Genomic DNA, 20192 nt, shown 5'->3' with positions numbered 1-20192 from the left:
TACCACTACCCCATCGCCTCCCCCCGTCACTGCAACACAAACGCTCCGACTGCTCACACCCTGAGCCGCCTCCAACCAGCCTTCAGGCTGCCACCAGCAATCCTTTCCTCTTGTTCCTGAGGAAGAGAATCTCTCTGCCACTCCTCACAGCTCCCAGCAGCAGATCGAGGGAGATGTCCGTAAATCTCGGCTCAGCCTTTACCCATCTCAAATCCAGCCTCAAATCTCTCAGCGGCAACCGTCCCAAATTGCACCTTGCGATTGAGTTTGGGCCGTGCGTTCCACAGATTGGGCTTCAAGTCCAACCTGGTAAAAGACCGCAGAGAGGTGGAGAACGTCCTTTAGAATTTCCCACACGATATTGGACTGTCCTGATCCCAAAGAATCTCGAAGTGAATATCAGGTCTGCTTTTGAAAGTACTTCATTGAGTGCAAAGCAATTTGGGACTGCCTGGGGCCTGAAAGGTGCTGTGTAAATACAAGTCCTCCTTTCCATTGAGGAATTGACACAGTCACCATTTCTGGTGAGATTTAGGCGAAGTAAAAATCGCCTGTTACCATTTCAGAGTTCGCGGTGTTTTTTGCTAAGTCTGGGCAGACTGTGAAACAAATGTTAAAAAAAGAACGCTTCCTGAAATCAGAAACATTCATTATACCCAAGCAGAGCACTCCAGGATTCAACAAGCCCCTGTCCACCCCTTTCACCACATTCTGTGATGTCTTCTCTTCCCAAAAACACATCTCCTTTTTAATCCATTGATGCTTTCCGTTTCCCTTTCATAATCCATTAATATGTAATTCCTTCTGTATCAATCCTCCACTCATAACATTCGATTTCCTTTTTAAAATTGCGGGCGCCTATTGAACATTTCATTTCAAAGAGACTTTAAATCTAAGATTAAACTTCATGCACAATGGTCGAGGAAATGAAAGACTTTGCTGCGACTGAATCATGTTTTTCCCCTCCAAAGCGAAATGATTTGACAATCTGCTATCGTTTGAAATTGATGCGTGTAAGTTGCCAGCACTCGATTTCTGAGCAGAGGTTCACTGACCCAGGCGTGCTGTGTGTTGACTTCTTATTCCTCCCCCCCCCCCCCCTCTCCTGTTTGTCTGGAAGTAGAACAGTGAGTGGCATCTGCACAGATTGAAATGTGTTTGCTGCTGAATAATGCATGGTTCCAGTGGAGGACTCAACTTGCATAAATGGATGCAGCCAGATATGTATTGGTTGTTCTGTTACATTGTATGTATACATTTTGATCTCGTGTAATTTCAAAGGGATTGAGTAGTTGAAACGAAGACCCCGGGAAGAATACTGTTCATTCTCCATGCTGAGAAGGAGTCAGAAGGAATAACTCAATAATGTAAAAGTTGCCATAACATCCAGCACAATCCGTGCTTCATTGAATACCAATGATGCAAGGAGGTGGGCAGCACGGTAGCACAAGTGGATAGCACTGTGGCTTCACAGCGCCAGGGTCCCAGGTTCGATTCCCCGCTGGGTCACTGTCTGTGCGGAGTCTGCACGTTCTCCCCGTGTCTGCGTGGGTTTCCTCCGGGTGCTCCGGTTTCCTCCCACAGTCCAAAGACGTGCAGGTTAGGTGGATTGGCCATGCTAAAAATTGCCCGTAGTGTCCATAAGGGTTGGGAGGGGTTATTGGGTTGCGGGGATAGGGTGGAAGTGAGGGATTAATGGGGGTCGGTGCAGACTCGATGGGCCGAATGGCCTCCTTCTGCACTGTATGTTCTATGTAATCTATGTAATCTATGAGGTCAAGGCGATGACATCAGGCAGGATTTACTACCCAATAGCTTTAAGGTAAAAACACATTGGTGCAGATGTAGATATTTAATCTCTAATGGGCATTGCTCAGCATATCCATGTTTAAATTGCTGCATTGTTTCAATATTTACACAATTGTTTTCAGTTTCCCTATTTTAACTTTGACCTCAGATCGAAGTTAATTCAGGTTTAAAATCTGCTTTGAGGTTGATATCCCATCAGTTGAAGGAGTTTGGGGTGTCGCACTCATTTGACAGGAGAATTACTGAAATGGTCATTACCAATTCCGCAGGTCGCACATTACCGAAGCACAGGCACAGTGGACGGGGTCAATGTGAAGCATTTGCTGTGAAGCAGGAGAGAGGTGAAGCGATGCTTTCGAAACTCAGGAAATGTGACAATGCCTGGTAGTTAAAAATCCCCACCATAGAGAAACCCCTCTCCAGATCAACATTGCCAATTATTCTCCTCTATCTCTCAGCGGCCCATTTTAATGATGGCATCCCAACATCAAGCAGTTGGGATATCCCAGGAAAACAAGAATAAATAGGAAACTCCCAAACTGGAGAAATCAGCTGGGACTCAGAAACCTGCCCTGATATCAAGGGGTTAAGTATTTAACGTTGATGCTCCTGAAGTCCATCAGAGGCCCCCTTCCCCCCACAATGCCAATCCTGTCCATCCCACCCTCCAGCCCCCATCGGACCACCTAGCAGACCCCCAACAGAGATCCCCAACAGAGACCACTGCCATCAGACCCCTGTCAGACCTCCATCAGAGACTCCCATATCAGACCCCATATCAGAGACCCCCATATCAGAGACCCCCCCCATCAGTCACCCACTCCTTCCTGGAAGCTACAGAGCAATCCAGGCAGAAACTTGCACCTGCTGCCTCAGACTGAAGTGTTGAACACAGCTGCTGTTCCTTCATAGGAAGTCAAAACACATCATAAGGCTGTAAACCCCTCAGAACCTTTGATCTGTGAGGCTTCTATTCACTTTCAAAGATAAATAGCTTTTAGAAGGCTGTAATTGACAGACTAATAGCTTCCAGACAGCCAGCTGTGTGGATTGTTTATTTTCATTTCCCTTCATGCTTGAGTGCATCTTAGGTACTCTGCTTTGAAGCTTGCCACAATGTTAATAAACACCTAGCTATGATTGATGGGTCCTCACCACATCAAAATAAGACAAGTGCTTTCTGCGGCAAAAAAGAGGAAGTAAAAGTACTTATCACCTAGATGTTTATAAACACTGTGGTTATCTTCACAGCAGGGTACAACATGTTGGCGAGTTTTTATTGGGGTCTGATGGTCGGAGGAGATCAGGTCATCCTCATGTGTGTGTGTTGTGCGGGGGGTGACCCATAATTCTGATTGTGGTGGGGAAGAGAATGCCCCTACTTTTCAGTAGGGGGCAGGGTTTGCATAGTGGGGGAGCAAGGGGCCAGCTGCCAGACATCAGTCTCGAGCCACCTACTCAATATGGTGGTCCGATACCGGGATTCCGAGTTCCACATATGAAGTTACATGGCAAGTCTGAGGGAATCACTCCTGTCTGCCACTCCTAGGGCCAATGCAGACCGGCGGTGATCCTACTCCGGGGAGAACTTAGTCTCCCAAATGGAGAATCCAGCCCATTATTTTGCAATCCCCATAAAAATGACATATTTCAGATCTATTGGTTTTTAAAAACAGGGAAAACAATTGAGAGCAGCTTAAAATGCTCACCATGACAGTTGTCCTATGGGAATTAGGATGTCTTTGATAATCTAAGATCCATGCCTTTGGCTGGATTGTCCACCGTGTGCTGATGGTAGTGGCACTGATGCAGCAGAGAATCCAACATCGGGATAAAAATGGGATCGGTGCAGTTTCTGATGCTCCAGCCCCATGCTGGAATTGGGATTGAGGTTCGCACCCCGCGCCAGCGGGAGGTGGCAATTGGGTCATTAATACCCATTCACATCCTTCGACCAAGCCAGGAACCCTATTCTCCGGGCCCTCGGATTCTCTGGTCCGATTGGCCGGGAATCACGTGGGCCAGAATTGGCGGTCTCCTGAGAAGCGTGTTTTTGAAACGGTAGACCTCGCAGTGGTCCAAGGGAATAACACTTTGAGGGAGTTGCCCCCAAATTTCTTAGGAGGACCAGTCTCCTCCCCACAATGCAAGGGCTGCCCACCCTCACCAGACCTCCCACACTTCCCCCACCAGAGACCCCCTAATTAAAGAGAACCCCCAAAATCTTCTAATTAAAGAGACCCCCTCTCCAGAGTTTGACAGCTCCTGCACCACTACAAACAGAGTTAAGTGCTGTTAGTTTCAGAGCTGACCACTTCAAAGTCACTCAACCATGAAGGGAGATGAATGGAAATCACTTAACTCTGTTTTGAAGTGGTCCATGAGCTGCCAATTAAAGCTTGATGTTTATAATCATTGCAGTAAATTTCACAGCTGACCACTTCAAAGTTACTCACTGTGAAGGAAGGTGACTGGAACAATGTTGACAGCTGGGTGTGTGTGGAAGCTGTCAATCACAGCCTAGTAAATTAATGAATTGCTTGCAGATCAAAGATCTGAGAGGTTTAACTCCAGCTGACTGTATTATTTCTTTCCAGAAATTGATAGGTGCTGCTTCATCTGCCTGCCTGAGCCAGCAGATTTATTGCCCAGGTGAAATATAAAGCAGTGATTTTTTTTTAAACTGCCTGTGTCTTGACAGCTTTCTAGCTTCCGGGCAGGGAACTCTCATCTAGTTCATACGTTAATAAGATATAGGAACATAATTAGACCATTTGGCCCATCGAGTCTGCTCCTTTAAGGGAAGCCTTTAAGAGCGAGCAGAGGACAACTAAAAAAGCAATAAGGGGGGAGAAGGTGAAATATGAGTGTAAGCTAGCTAGTAATATAAAAGAAGATAGGAAGAGTTTTTTTTCAATATGTAAAAGAGAGATCAAAAATAGACATTGGAAAATGTGACTGGTGAAGTAATAATAGGAAACAAAGAAATGGAGAGGAACTGAATAGTTACTTTGCATCAGTCTTCATGGTGGAAGACACCAGTGGGATGCCAGAGCTCCAGGAGAATCAGGGAGCAGAGGTGAGTGGAGTGACCATTACTAAGGAGAAGGTTCTGGGAAAACTGAAAGGTCTGAAGATGGATAAGTCACCTGGACCAGATGGACTACACCCCAGAATTCTGAAGGAGATAGCGAAGGAGATTGTGGAGGCATTGGTGGTGATCTTTCAGGAATCACTGGAGGCAGGAAGGGTCCCAGAGGACTGGAAAGTGGCTAATGTAACACCGCTGTTTAAGAAGAGAGGGTGGCAGAAGACGGGAAATTATAGGCCGGTTAGCCTGACTTCGGTCATTGGTAAGATTATTTAAGATTATTAAAGATTAAATTGCAGAGTACATGGTAAAATAGGACTGAGTCAGCATGGCTTCGTCAAGGGGAGGTCATGTCTGACAAATCTGTTAGAGTTCTTTGAGGAAGCAACAATGAAGTTAGACAAAGGAGAACCAGTGGATGTGATTTATTTAGATTTCCAGAAGGCCTTTGTCTAGGAGCCACATAGGAGACTGTCAAAAGATTTAAGGGCCCATGGTGTTAAGGGTAAGACCCTGGCATGGATAGAGGATTGGCTGACTGGCAGAAGGCAGAGAGTGGGGATACAGGGGTCTTTTTCAGGATGGCAGTTGGTGACTAGTGGTGTGCCTCAGGGGTCGGTGCTGGGACCACAACTTTTCACAATATACATTAATGATCTGGAAGAAGGAACTGAAGACACTGTTGCAGATGATACAAAGATCTGTAGAGGGACAAGTAGTAGTGAGGAAGCAGGTGGGCTGCAGAAAGACTTGGAAAGCTAGGAGAGTGGGCAATGAAGTGGCAGATGGAATACAATGTGGAAAAGTGTGAGATTTTGCACTTTGGGAGGGGAAATGGAGGCATTGACTATTTTCTAAATGGGTAAATGTTTAGGAAATTAGAAACACAAAGGGACTTGCAATGCCATTCATGTCAAGAGGGCTAAAATACAAGACCAGGGATGTACTTCTGAGGCTGTACAAGGCTCTGGTCAGACCCCATTTGGAGTATTGTGAGCGGTTTTAGGCCCTGTATCTAAGGAAGGATGTGCTGGCCTTGGAAAGGAGCCATGGGTGGTTCACAAGAATGATCCCTGGAATGAAGTGCTTGTCGTATGAGGAACGGTTGAGGACTCTGGGTCTTTACTCGTTGGAGTTTAGAAGGATGAGGTGGGATCTTATTGAAACTTACAGGATACTGCGAGGACTGAATAGAGTGGATGTGGAGAGGATGTTTCCACTTGCAGGAAAAACTAGAAGCAGAGGACATGATCTCAGACTAAAGGGACGATCCTTTACAACAGAGATGAGGAGGAATTTCTTCATCCAGAGGGTGGTGAATCTGTGGAACTCTTTGCCGCAGAAGGCTGTGGAGGCCAAATCACTGAGTGTCTTTAAGACAGAGATAGATAGGTTTTTGAATAATAAGGGGATCAGGGGTTATGGGGAGAAGGCAGGAAGTTGGGGACGAGAAAAATATCAGCGATGATTGAATGGCGGAGCAGACTCAAAGGGCCGAGTGGCCTAATTCTGCCCCTATGCCTTATTGTCTTATTCTATCATGGCTGATATGTTCTTCATCAGTGGGGGTCTCCTTATTTATGGGGTGTTACGACACCCTGGGCTAGTGCATGGTCATTCTCTCCAGACTGCAAAGGATTGAAGTCAACCCACGGGCTGGAAGCCGGGGTTGAAGTGAGACAAAGAGTCTCAAGAAAGAAACAGGCCTGGAGGTGAACCTTCGATTTGAAGGCCCACTTTAATTAAAGCTAAACTGTACCTCCAGGGGAAAGCCGACCGCTTGTGAGTACTGAATGAATGTTCCTGCAGGAAGACCATCACCAACTGCAAACCAGAGGCTTCGATCAACCAGCAGTTTGGGAGGAAAGTCTGCTGCAAAGAGCTCATCATGTGAAGCAAAGACTCTTATCTATTGTGCCCTTAACCCTTATTATTTTACCCCATTCCAGTCCTGTGTGTTTGTCTGTCCTGTGTGTGTGGGTAGAGGGTGGGCCAGTTGAAGAGAGGGTAATAAGTTATCTTGCTTGTTATCTAGATGAAATATGCAGAAATAAATATTTCATCTTTATTTCTGTTATAAATAACCTGTAATTATGTTTCATCTTACAAACCTGCCGATTGTAATTATTGGGCGGCCACGGGCCAAGGGTTTGGGGAAATTTTGTACAATTTATTGGTTAATTCACTTGTTTTGTGACTCCGGGATGAGTGGGGCTGGAATTGACTGCGCGCTAGCCCAGGGTGTTGTAATAGAAGGCGGGGTGCTCGGTGCCACCCTCACTGTTGCTAAAATGGCGGCTATGGTCATGGGCTGGTGGCTATCGGCAGTGGAAAGGCCGGCAGTGCCCCAGCATTCAAACCCACTGGAAAGAGAGTGTTAATCATGGACATTTGAATGTGGAAACAGGAATTCAGAAGGGAGTAGTTAAGTGTGAGAGAATGGGGATGTGGGGATGTGGGATGTGAGATTCATGGTCATGCTATCAGATGGATTGAGGTTCTACTTACATAGAATTTACAGTGCAGAAGGAGGCCATTCAGCCCATCAAGTCTGCACCGGCTCTTGGAAAGAGCATCCTACCCAAGGTCCACACCTCCACCCTATCCCCATAACCTAGTAACCCCACCCAACACTAAGGGCAATTTTGGACACTAGGGGCAATTTAGCATTGCCAATCCACCTAACCTGCACATCTTTGGACTGTGGGAGGAAACCGGAGCGCCCAGAGGAAACCCACACGCACACGACGAGAACGTGCAGACTCCGCACAGACAGTGACCCAAGCCGGGAACTGAACCTGGGACCCTGAAGCTGTGAAGCAATTGTGCTAGCCACAATGCTACCGTGCTGCCCTTGTACCAAGGTACAACATCCTTCGCTGTTGTTGGTGACTGGTGAAACCAGCTGTGACGAGTTAAAGGCTAGTTCCGATTTCCCTCTTGTGGATATAGAAAGTGCTGCATCAATTCAAATGTTTCCTTCCTTTGCATACAAACCCGCCTTTAGAATGTCTTCTCTAAACCTGGTGATTAATAATGCCTCTGACCATTTAACTCCCTGCGTGGTTCCTGCTCTCTGTCCACTCCCCACTGTGAAGTTATTTGGGGTGATCACTTCTTCAAAGGAGCGGAGTAAGTGAAAATCTCTGGCAAATGCCTGGCAACCGTGTCCAGCAATCCGTATCTTCGTGGATCAAAGCCAGTGACCACAGGTTCCAGGGTCCCGGGTTCAATCCCACCCTCGGGTGACTGGATGGTGTTTGCACGTTCTCCCCATGTCTGCGTGGGTTTTCTCCGGGTGATCCGGTTTTCTCCTCCAGTCCAAAGATGTGCGGGTTTAGGTGGATTGGCCATGATCAATTGCCCCTTAGTGTCTCAGCGATTAGGTGGGGTTACTGGGTTACAGGGATAGGATGGAGGGGGCTTGGGTAGGGTGCTCTTTCCAAGGTTCTGCGCAGACTCAATGGGCTGAATGGCCTCCTTCTGCATTGTAAATTCTACGAACCGTCGGTTGCCAACACCGCCTGGGACAGGGACAAAACTTCCGCACTGTTTGTTCATTTAGAAATCCCTTTCAGCGGAAATCAAGGTTAGAATAATCTGTCACCCTCAAACTGTGCCGCACTTGGAAGCAGAAATGCTAAATGGAGCGCATGGACAATGAAAATTAAAATACTACCAACTGACCAGTTATTCCAATTACAATAATTTTCATGCTTGAAGTTAAGGATTTTCTGCTAATCCAATTGCCATTGCCAGGTATCGGGTTAAATCTGGCTTTGAATACATTTACAGTGCGGACAATACTCAGGCTGGGAATTTTTAGTACACACAAGCCTGCAAGCTTTAAACGCCTCATCTCCGGGGTGTGCAGTATCTCAGCTTTGAACCAGGATCTGTCTTCCATTTGAAGGTGGTAGGAAAGGAAGGCGCGACCTTCAGAGTTCTGCAGGTAATTGGTCCCCGAGTCTCGGGTTTGCTGAATCCCACAGCACCTTGACTACAATTGCCTTGCCGTCTGCTCGGCCTGCAGAAAGCCCTGAGGTCAGGCAACGTGGGGCAGTCTGCAGGCATCAGAAAGACAGAGTTGGTTTCCTGAATGTTTCAGCTTTCACTTTCCAACAACTCGCGTGCAGCGCATTTCTTTCATTAGGTTTACGATATCAACAGTCAAATTACTCCTGCCCACTTCTCACAATGTTATGCAACTGGTGAAGTGTGACCTTCATTTAATTACAAGATAATTCATTTGTCATGGCCATTACAGACACACTGAGAGTGGACTATCGGAACTTAGATAGTCAGAGGAACTTAACCATGAAAGTCTTTATTCGGTTTTCAGCCTGTAACAGTTATTTTCAGCCAATTCTTACTATTGATTCCTTTGGCTTTCCATTGACCTAAGAATATCCTGAAGCCCAGTTTATCCGAAGCTCGTGGTTTTCCTGTTTAGAGAATGCTCGGCCACAATTCTCTGGCTGTTGTGATTCAAGGAAAGCAGATGCCTGGGAACCCCACCGCCTGGAGGTTCCCCTCCAAGTCACTCACCACCCTGATTTGGAAATGTATCGCCGCTCCTTCACTGTCACTGGGGCAACATCCTGGAACTCCCTCCCTAATAGCACAGTGGGTGTACCTGCACCTCAGGGACTACAATGGTTCAAGAAGGCAGCTCACCCCCACCTTCTGAGGGGCAACTAGGGATGGGCAATAAATGCTGGCCTAACCAGCGACTCCACATCCTGTAAATGAATAAAAATAAAAGTTAAAAACAGAATTTGCCAATGCACAAAATTGTCAGATACAAATACTGATCCATTCACTGCTAAATTGCTGCTGCAACTACATCTTCCAAAACTCATTTGCAATTCAGACTGTGACATTTAAGAAGCTTTGCTTCCAACTAATTATTTGAAATCTGTATTGTATTCTGTGGGGATCAATCATAATAGGTTAAGGTGTAAAATGGGCAATATTCAATCAGCCACCTAGCATAAGCCACGAGGAACTTTTTCTCCTGTTTTGGGGAGCTGAAGATGAATGATAATAATAATCTTTATTGTCACAAATAGACTTACATTTACACTGCAATGAAGTTACTGTGAAAATCCCCCAGTCGCCACACTCTGGTACCTGTTCGGGTACGCAGAGGGAGAATTCAGAATGTCCAAATTACCTAACAGCACAACTTTCGGGACTTGCGGGAGGAAACCGGAGCACCCGGAGGAAACCCACGCAGACAGTGACCCAAGCCAGGAATTGAACCTGGGACCCTGGTGCTTTGAAGCCATAGTGCTAACCACTGTGCTACCGTGCTGCCTATATTTTCACCACATTTAGACAATGTCCCACAGTTACCTAATCAGGAAAGGGGAGCACTGTTGAAGGAATGGGAGACAGAGGGGACACCTTAAAAAGTAGGTGTTTGTGAAAAGCTCTCACCTCAGTTTACCAAACAAAGGTCCAAAACCATGAGGGGCCTCAAAGGGCGGGGGAATCACGTCCACAAGGACGTCTGTGGCTGCAATTGAACCTCGTTGAGCTTTGCGGAGCCTTGATGATGTCATTTCAATCTGCGAGGGCCCCGTGGAACACAGAGGGAAGATCCAGTACTAAAAAGAAACCTTGACTGAGGCCTTAATTATGTTAACTGCCTGCTCGCTTCCACGGAGCAAGTTATCGACTGCCCTGACGGCCTGGGAATCATTGCAGGAACTGAGACGGTGTTGAGAACCCCTCCCAATTGAGTTATTGAGAATTGATCCGAATGTTTTCACCCTGTTATCATTCTGGCGTTACCTTTGTTTTGTCATGAAGTCTATTCCAAAAGCGTTGGTGCTTGAGAAGTAAAACAAAGATCTGCGTAGACTCATTTCCAAATGGTCCCTCTTAGCAAACAATGGTGTCAATGTTCAGAATTGAAGACAGGCTAATGAGGCTTTTGAATGCTGCTTGGCATCTTCTGTTAGCCATCAGCGAGGAGAAAAATGTGAAGAATTAAACAATTATCAGATTTGCTAAACCTAAAACATTTCTACTGCAATAACTCCAGTTGCCAAACCCGACTCTCATTCATGGCGCACTCTGCTATTTGTTACAGGGCCCAGATGATTAGAAAGTTTGATTTTGCCAAGAGTTCCTTACCCTTTTCTTACCGCCCCTGCGTTCTTGTATTTTGGAATTCCAGTTTATTACACTCCCCCCATCATTTGCCCAACTGAAAAATTATTTTCGATCACAGACAGTTATCCCTAAAGCCACACAGCGTCAAGTTTGGACACACTCTGCCCCCATTCTGTCACATTTCAGGCAGATTGAGGGCAGGTGGGACTAAAATTCAGCTGGAGGGCAATCAGCCTCCAGCACAAAGCCCAGACATGGCAGAGCGGTGGCAGCTGCTAAACGAGCCTGCCAACGATGGGCAGGTGCATCAAAATCGGGTTGTAATAATGAAATATAATCGAACGTCGCATTCTCCATCATTACGGCCATGGGGATGCTGGACCACACACTCTGGGCGCGTGACTGGAATGGTACTGCCGCGGTGGGCACAGGGCGTTTTGAAATGACAATCCAGGAGAGTGTTGGACTTTAGGATATGAGCAAATCTGCCTCCTCTTTAATTCCATGCAAGGCAGCAGCTCCAGGAGCTGCAGGAAGTATTGCCCCCACCCCAAGGTGGGATGCCAGTCGTCGTGGTAATCCTGCCGGGGAGCAATGGTGGTGCGCACAAAGACGACTCTTCAAACTTCCAGAGGGATTTTCCCCCAAACGGAATATCCTGACGACCACCGGGATTCTTCAGCCCGTCTTTGGTGGGAAACAAAATGTTGAACATGAATTCAGCCAAGCCCAATTTTCTTCCATTTAGAAATATGATCAGGCATTGGGAAATGGGTTTCAGTTTGATTGCTACCGTGTATTATGTTACCACTGATGCCCGATCAATTACTATTAAAACGAGGTAGTAACATAACTGAAGGCTTTAATAGACTAGAACTGTTCCCCAGCAGCTTCGGTACAGAATGCGGGCTGCTGGGATGGCACCGGTTCATATACCCCGCCTGTCAGGGCGGAGCTACATACAAAACAGCCAATGGTAAACTCCTAGGTTTAACTAAGGTCTACAGCCTCTCGGGTACTGCAATACATGATAATACCACATTCACCCCCTGTTAAAAAAGAGTCCAGCGGGGGTGGTGGTCAGTGGTTACAATTGCATTTCACATGGTATGATCAGATATGGAGGTACCGTGATACCTCCTTACAGGGCTGCCAAGAATATTTACAAGCGTGGAAGATATATACAGTCAGTGTTTATTTACAGTTACAGATAGGTTATACTCAGGCAATCAGTCGGTCGGGTGGCCTGGTCCTCCTCCTGGATCGTCTGAGCCTCGGTGGTGATTCCGGTGGCGGTCCGGGCGTCTGCGACTCCGGGAACGTGGCTTCGGCCTCCATGGCAGCTTCATCACCCCTAGACGGTGGAGCAAAAGGTTGACAAGGGAGGGGGGCACCTGTAGGGGGCGTCGGTGGGTGGGAGGGCCTAGGCAGGAGCGGTGGGAGGACTAACCCTCCTGTGAGGTGCTGTGGAGGGGGTGGGGGGGTGGGGGTGGTGGTTCGGGTGCGTGAGGGATTCCGGCGGGCGCCAGGTCCCGTAGGGAGACCGTATCTTGCCGGCCGTCAGGGAACGCCACGTAGGCGTACTGGGGGTTAGCGTGCAGCAGGTGGACCAACGAGTCCGACCAATGGGTCCGACTTGTGCGCCCGCACGTGTTTTCGGAGCAGGATGAGTCCGGGTGTTGCTAGCCAAGTCGGGAACGAGGTCCCGGAGGAGGACTTCCTGGGGAAAACAAGGAGACGTTCGTGAGGTGTCTGGTTGGTAGTTGTACAGAGCAGTGACCGGATGGCGTGGAGGGCCTCCGGGAGGACTTCTTGCCAGCAGGAGACTGGGAGGGCCCTGGACCGTAGAGCCAGTGGGACGGTCTTCCAGACCGTCCCGTTCTCCCTCTCTACCTGACCATTTCCCCGGGGGTTGTAACTGGTCGTCCTGCTTGAGTCGATGCCCCTGTTGAGCAGGAATTGACGCAGTTCATCGCTCATAAAGGAGGACCCCCTATCACTGTGTCTGTACGCGGGGAAACCGAACAGTGTAAAGATACCCTGGAGGGCCTTGATGACAGTGGTTGTGGTCATGTCGGGGCAGGGGATGGCGAATGGGAACCGGGAGTACTCATCAATCACGTTCAGGAAATACGTGTTGCGGTCGGTGGAGGGGAGGGGGCCTTTGAAGTCCATGCTGAGGCATTCAAATGGACGGGAAGCCTTTATCAGGTGCCCTCTCTGGCCAGTAGAAGTGCGGTTTGCACTCCGCGCAGGTTTGGCAGTCCCTGGTGGCTGTCCTGACCTCCTCAATGGAGTAGGGCAGGTTGCGGGTCTTAATGAAGTGGAAAAAGCGAGTGACCCCCCCGGGTGGCAGAGGTCCTCGTGGAGGGCTCGGAGGCGGTCCACTTGTGTGGTGGCACATGTGCCGCGGGACAGGGCGTCAGGAGGCTCGTTTACCTTCCCGGGACGATACAAGATCTCGTAGCTGTAGGTGGAGAGTTCTACCCTCCACTGCAAGATCTTGTCGCTTTTTATCTTGCCCCACTGTGCATTATCGAACATGAAGGCCACCGACCGTTGGTCAGTGAGGAGAGTGAATCTCCTGTCGGCCAGGTAATGCCTCCAATGTCGCACAGCTTCTACTATGGCTTGTGCCTCTTTTTCGACCGAGGAGTGGCGGATTTCGGAAGCATGAAGGGTGCGGGAGAAGAAGGCCACGGGTCTGCCCGCTTGGTTGAGGCTGGCGGCCAGAGCTACGTCGGACGCATCGCTCTCGACCTGGAAGGGGAGGGACTCATCGATGGCGTGCATCGTGGCCTTTGCAATGTCTGCTTTGATGCGGCTGAAGGCCTGGCGGGCCTCCATCGACAGGGGGAAGGTTGTGGACTGGATGAGGGGACGGGCTTTGTCTGCGTAGCTAGGGACCCACTGGGCATAATAACTGAAAAATCCGAGGCAGCGCTTCAGGGCCTTGTGGCAGTGAGGGAGGGGGAACTCCATAAGGGGGCGCATGCGTTCAGGGTCGGGGCCTATAACTCAATTTCGCACTAATTAGCCGAGAATGGCGAGACGGTCGGTGCTAAATACACATTTATCCTTATTGTATGTTAGGTTAAGGATTTTAGCGGTCTGGAGAAATTTTTGGAGGTTGGTGTCGTGTTCCTGCTGGTCATGGCCGCAGATGGTGACGTTATCAAGATACGGAAACGTTGCACGCAAGCCGTACCGGTCAACCATTCGGTCCATCTCGCGTTGGAAGACCGAGACCCCGTTAGTGACACCAAAGGGAACCCTTAAAAAATTATAGAGCCGCCCATCTGCTTCGAAGGCAGTGTATTTGCGGTCACTTGTACGGAGGGGTAGCTGATGGTCGGCGGACTTGAGATCCACTGTGGAGAAAACCTTATATTGCGTGATTCTGTTTACCAGGTCGGATATAAGAACCTAAGAACATAAGAACTAGGAACAGGAGTAGGCCATCTGGCCCCTCGAGCCTGCTCCGCCATTCAATGAGATCATGGCTGATCTTTGTGGACTCAGCTCCACTCACCGGCCCGTACACCATATCCCCAAATCCTTTTATTCTTTAGAAAGGTATCTATCTTTTTCTTAAAAACATTTAAAGAAGGAGCCTCAATTGCTTCACTGGGCAAGGAATTCCAGAGATTCACAACCCTTTGGGTGAAGAAGTTCCTCCTAAACTCGGTCCTAAATCTACTTCCCCTTATTTTGAGGCTATGCCCCCTAGTTCTGCTTTCACCCGCCAGTGGAAACAACCTGCCCGCATCTATCCTATCTATTCCCTTCATAATTTTATATGTCTCAATAAGATCCCCCCGCATCCTTCTAAACTCCAATGAGTACAGTCCCAGTCTACTCAACCTCTCGTCATAATCTAATCCCCTCATTATGTGGGGGAGAGGGTGCGCGTCCAGCTGCGTAAACCTGTTGACGGTCTGACTGTAGTCGATGACCATCCTATGTTTCTCCCCGGTCTTTACCACCACTACTTGAGCTCTCCAGGGACTGTTGCTAGCTTCAATGACCCATTCCCTCAGTAGCCTTTGGACCTCTGACCTGGGCACTGTACCGTCTGCTCCTGGTGGTGACGGGTTTGCAATCCGGGGTGAGGTTCGCAAACAGGGAAGGCGGGTCGACCTTAAGGGTCACGAGGCCGCAGACAGTAAGGGGAGGTATAGGGCCGCCGAATTTGAAGGTCAGGCTTTGCAAGTTACATTGGAAGTCCAGCCCCAGGAGGGTAGCCGCGAAGAGGTGCGGCAGGACATAAAGCCGGAAATTGTTGAATTTCCTGCCTTGGACAGTGAGGTTCGCTAGGCAGAACCACTTTATCTCCACTGAGTGTGACCCGGAGTCCAGGGAGATTCTTTGGTTTACAGGGTGGGTAACAAGTGAACAGCGCCTTACCGTGTCGGGGTGTATAAAGCTCTCCGTGCTCCCAGAGTCGATCAGACAGGACGTCTCGTGGCCATTGATGAAGACCGTTGTCATTGCCGTTGAGAGTGTCTGAGGTCGATTCTGGTCCAGAGTCACCGAGGCCAGATGAAGTAGTTGCGGGTTTTGGTCGGGCAGCGCGTAGTCGGCAGTGCTGGGGTCCTGGGGCCCCATCCAAGATGGCGTCTCCCATGGGTCGCACATGGTGGTCGGGGATGGACAAAATGGCGGCGGGGATGGACAAAATGGCAGCGCCCATCCGTCCAGCGTGGTGTCCGAGGAACAAGATGACCATGTCTGTGGGCCACACATGGCCCTACGATAGGGGGGTGGCGATTAATGCTGGCCGCCTGGGGCCCAAAGAGAAGATTGCTGCAGCGGTCCGGAGTCGCCGCTGGAGACTGCGGCCACCGCTCGTGCCTGGCAGACCCCCACAAAATGGCCCTTCTTGCCGTATCCTTTGCAGGTGGAGGTGCGGGCCGGGCAGCGCTGGCGGGGGTGCTTCGCCTTCCCGCAAAAGAAACAGCGGGGCCCGACGGAGTTAGCGGGCTGTCTTACAGCGCAGGCCTGCGGGGACACGGGGAAGGTCTGCGGGGCTGCCGCTGCGGGATGCCACGCTGCCCAGGGGGCCGCCGCGCGGTCGGGCACATAGGACTGCGCGTTTCTGGAGGCAACGTCCATGGACCCCGCCAGGGCCCGTGCCTCTCTAAGTCCCAGGGTGTCTTTTTCTAAGAGCCGCTGACAGATCTCTGAGGAGCTCATACCTGCTACGAAGGCATCCCGGATTAGGAGTTCCATGTGCTCGCTCCCCGAAACTTGCAGGCAGCCACAGCTTCTGCCCAGCACCAGTAGCTTGCGGTAGAACTCCTCCAACGATTCCCCGGGGCTTTGCCGTCTTGTTGCAAACAGGTGACGTGCATAGACCTGGTTTACAGGGCGGATATAATGTTCTTTTAACAGTTCGATCGCTGCAGCGAAGTCCTCCACCTCCTCGATGAGTGTGTAGATCCCAGGGCTTACCCTTGAGTGCAGGAGATGCAGTTTCTGTTCTCCTGAGGGGGTGCCTCCGGCCGTCTCGATGTAGCCTTTGAAGCACGCCAGCCAGTGCTTGAAGATCGCCGCCGAGTTCTCCGCGTGGGGCTGATTTGCAGATAATCCGGCTTGATTCAGAGATCCATCCTTTCAGCTTAAGTTCTAGTCTATTAAATTGATGCATGAACAATTACTATTAAAACGAGGTAGTAACATAACTGAAGGCTTTAATAGGCTAGAACTGTTCCCCAGCAGCTTCGGTACAGAATGAGGGCTGCTGGGATGGCACCGGTTCTTATACCCTGCCTGTCAGGGCGGAGCTACATACAAAACAGCCAATGGTAAACTCCTAGGTTTAACCAATGGTCTTCAGCCTCTCGGGTACTGCAATACCTGATAATACCACAACCTCCAAAGACCGCCTTTGCAGAATAAAGACTTATAGAATCGCTGAGTGCAGAAAGACACCATTCGGCACATCGTGTCTGCACTGACCCTCCGAAAGAGCACCCCACCTAGTCCCACACCTCCACCCTATCCCAGTAACCCCACCTAACCTTTTGGACACAAAGGGGAAGTTTTGCATGACCAATCCACCTTAGGACTTTGGGAGAAACCGGAGCATCCGGAGGAAACTAAAGCAGACATGGGGAGAAAGTGCAAACTCCAAACAGACAGTGACCCACGGCAGGAATTGAACCTGGGCCCCGATCGCAGTGAGGCGGCAATGCTAACCACTGCGCCTCTGTACCGCCCCTCTGTACCGGCCAGCGGCCGCCGACCGGCGCGATTCCCGCCCCCGCCAAAACCCCAGCGCCGGAGAATTCGGCAGCCGGCGGCGGGGCGGGATTCACACCGCCCCCCCAGCGATTCTCCGACCCGGCGGGGGGGTCGGAGAATCCCGCCCCAGGAATCTGACTGCCTGTATCTGAGATTAAAATATTATAACCAACACAAAGAACTTTAAAAAAAACAATGTCATTGAATATTAATACCCGCAGTTAAGCGTTGGAGGTCTATTTGATGACAAATACAATCTCCGTATAAAGAGTAGCTTTATTTTTCAGTCGCTGAGGTCTACGACCTCGATTATCAATAGTGAAGAAAGGCTGTGTATGTTTTATTCCGCTTAACGCCATTCTCCTGTTAGACTGCACCACCACATCGGCATTGAACATTTTGGCATTGAGATAAAACTTTCAAAAAAATAAATATTTCAGCCACAGTAGAACACTGCGTGCAGGTAAAATTAGATTAGTCAATACGTTGCCCATGCTATGACACAGGGACAGAGGCAGACTTATACTGAAACCAACCAGGATTCTGACCAATGAGGTGGGGTGCCGTGCTGCACCAATCAGAGCATGAGAGCTCTAATGAGCCTATCATCAGGCAATGCAGAGCAACATCAGACTCTGGTTGGTCGAGTCCCCTAAGAGCGGGAAAACACTGATGAACATTGAGGTGACGAGGAGGGTGAAATGAAAATGAATGAAAATCGCTTATTGTCACAAGTAGGCTTCAAATGAAGTTACTGTGAAAAGCCCCTAGTTGCCACATTCCGGCGCCTGTTCGGGGAGGCCGGTACGTGAATTGAACCGTGCTGCTGGCCTGCCTTGGTCTGCTTTCAAAGCCAGCTCTTTAGCCCTGTGCTAAACCAGCCCCTGAGAGAGGCAGCAGTCAAGGCGATGGTCTCCTGTTCACTAACTTTTCTGTGAATCGGCCAAAAAAAAGCCACAAGGGAGGTGGTGAATGAGCCGGTCAGCTGGTCAGGACTTGGGGTAGCCATCATCGTGCAGCAAGGGGAGCAGGGGACACTCGACCCTCAAGGACGAGTAGGGCAAAAAATAACGCCCGCCTCTTTCAGAAAATTCACATTAATTAAAATCAAGAAAGATCAGTTAATGTGAAGCGATGTATCAATCTGTCTGTCAAAAACACAGAAAATTGAAGGGGAGGCAAGAGGACGAAGACTGTTTGTCATTTTATTACAAAAGGTTTGAAGTATCGAACAGTGCACAAACTGCACATTCATCAAATGTCTGGGTGAATTATCTGATGACTTGCTGATTTCTGGAGAAACCACTTTGCCTCAAAAAGGTGAGAACATAGAACATAGAACATAGAAAAATACAGCACAGAACAGGCCCTTCGGCGCACGATGTTGTGCCGAACCTTTGTCCTAGATTAATCATAGATTATCATAGAATTTACAGTGCAGAAGGAGGCCATTCGGCCCATTGAGTCTGCACCGGCTCTTGGAAAGAGCACCCTACCCAAGGTCAACACCTCCACCCTATCCCCATAACCCAGTAACCCCACCCAACACTAAGGGGAATTTTGGACACTAAGGGCAATTTAGCATGGCCAATCCACCTAACCTGCACATCTTTGGACTGTGGGAGGAAACCGGAGCACCCGGAGGAAACCCATGCACACACGGGGAGGATGTGCAGACTCTGCACAGACAGTAACCCAAGCCGGAATCGAACCTGGGACCCTGGAGCTGTGAAGCAATTGTGCTATCCACAATGCTACCGTGCTGACCTTAAGAACAAATTAATCTACACTATATCATTCTACCGTAATCCATGTACCTATCAAATAGCTGCTTGAAGGTCCCTAATGTTTCCGACTCAACTACTTCCACAGGCAGTGCATTCCATGCCCCCACTACTCTCTGGGTAAAGAACCTACCTCTGACATCCCCCTATATCTTCCACCATTCACCTTAAATTTATGTCCCCTTGTAATGGTTTGTTCCACCTGGGGAAAAAGTCTCTGACTGTCTACTCTATCTATTCCCCTGATCATCTTATAAACCTCTATCAAGTCGCCCCTCATCCTTCTCCGTTCTAATGAGAAAAGGCCTAGCACCCTCAACCTTTCCTCGTAAGATCTACTCTCCATTCCAGGCAACATCCTGGTAAATCTCCTTTGCACCTTTTCCAAAGCTTCCACATCCTTCCTAAAATGAGGCGACCAGAACTGTACACAGTACTCCAAATGTGGCCTTACCAAAGTTTGGTACAGCTGCATCATCACCTCACGGCTCTTAAATTCAATCCCTCTGTTAATGAACGCGAGCACACCATAGGCCTTCTTCACAGCTCTATCCACTTGAGTGGCAACTTTCAAAGATGTATGAACATAGACCCCAAGATCTCTCTGCTCCTCCACATTGAGAAGATGTGAAATCTAGAATGGCAATGGAACTACAAGATATTTCTTCTGTTGAAGTGAGGGAAGAAACCTACCCTGAAGACATTGTCTTATGGCCAAAATCTGTGCCACTGGATATGATAGACTATTTCATACTAAACAAACCAGTAACAGGTAATATGGGAAACTTGAGAAAAGAGTTTGAGGTTGGAGGCCAAAGACAGGTTAGAAGTCTTCAGAAGTCTGAGAGTAAATGGGATGACAGAAATTACGTTTGGATGTGAATAATTGTCGTGGGCAAAGCTTCAATAATGCCGTAAACATGGCAGGAAAATATTTAGGTCTACAAGCGAGGCTGAATAGTACAAGCCCCTGTGTGTTATTTATCCCATGTTCCAGTCACTCCTTGAAGTTTTATTTAAAGTACCCAATTCATTCTTTTCCCAATTAAGGGGCAATTCAGCGTGGCCAATCCACCTACCCTGCCCATCTTTGGGTTGTGGGGGTGAGACCCACGCAGACACGGGGAGAATGTGCAAAC

Source organism: Scyliorhinus torazame, chromosome 17, assembly GCF_047496885.1.
Source record: "Scyliorhinus torazame isolate Kashiwa2021f chromosome 17, sScyTor2.1, whole genome shotgun sequence".
NCBI classification, from domain to species: Eukaryota; Metazoa; Chordata; class Chondrichthyes; order Carcharhiniformes; family Scyliorhinidae; genus Scyliorhinus; species Scyliorhinus torazame.
Note: the sequence above shows the minus strand (reverse complement) of the source record.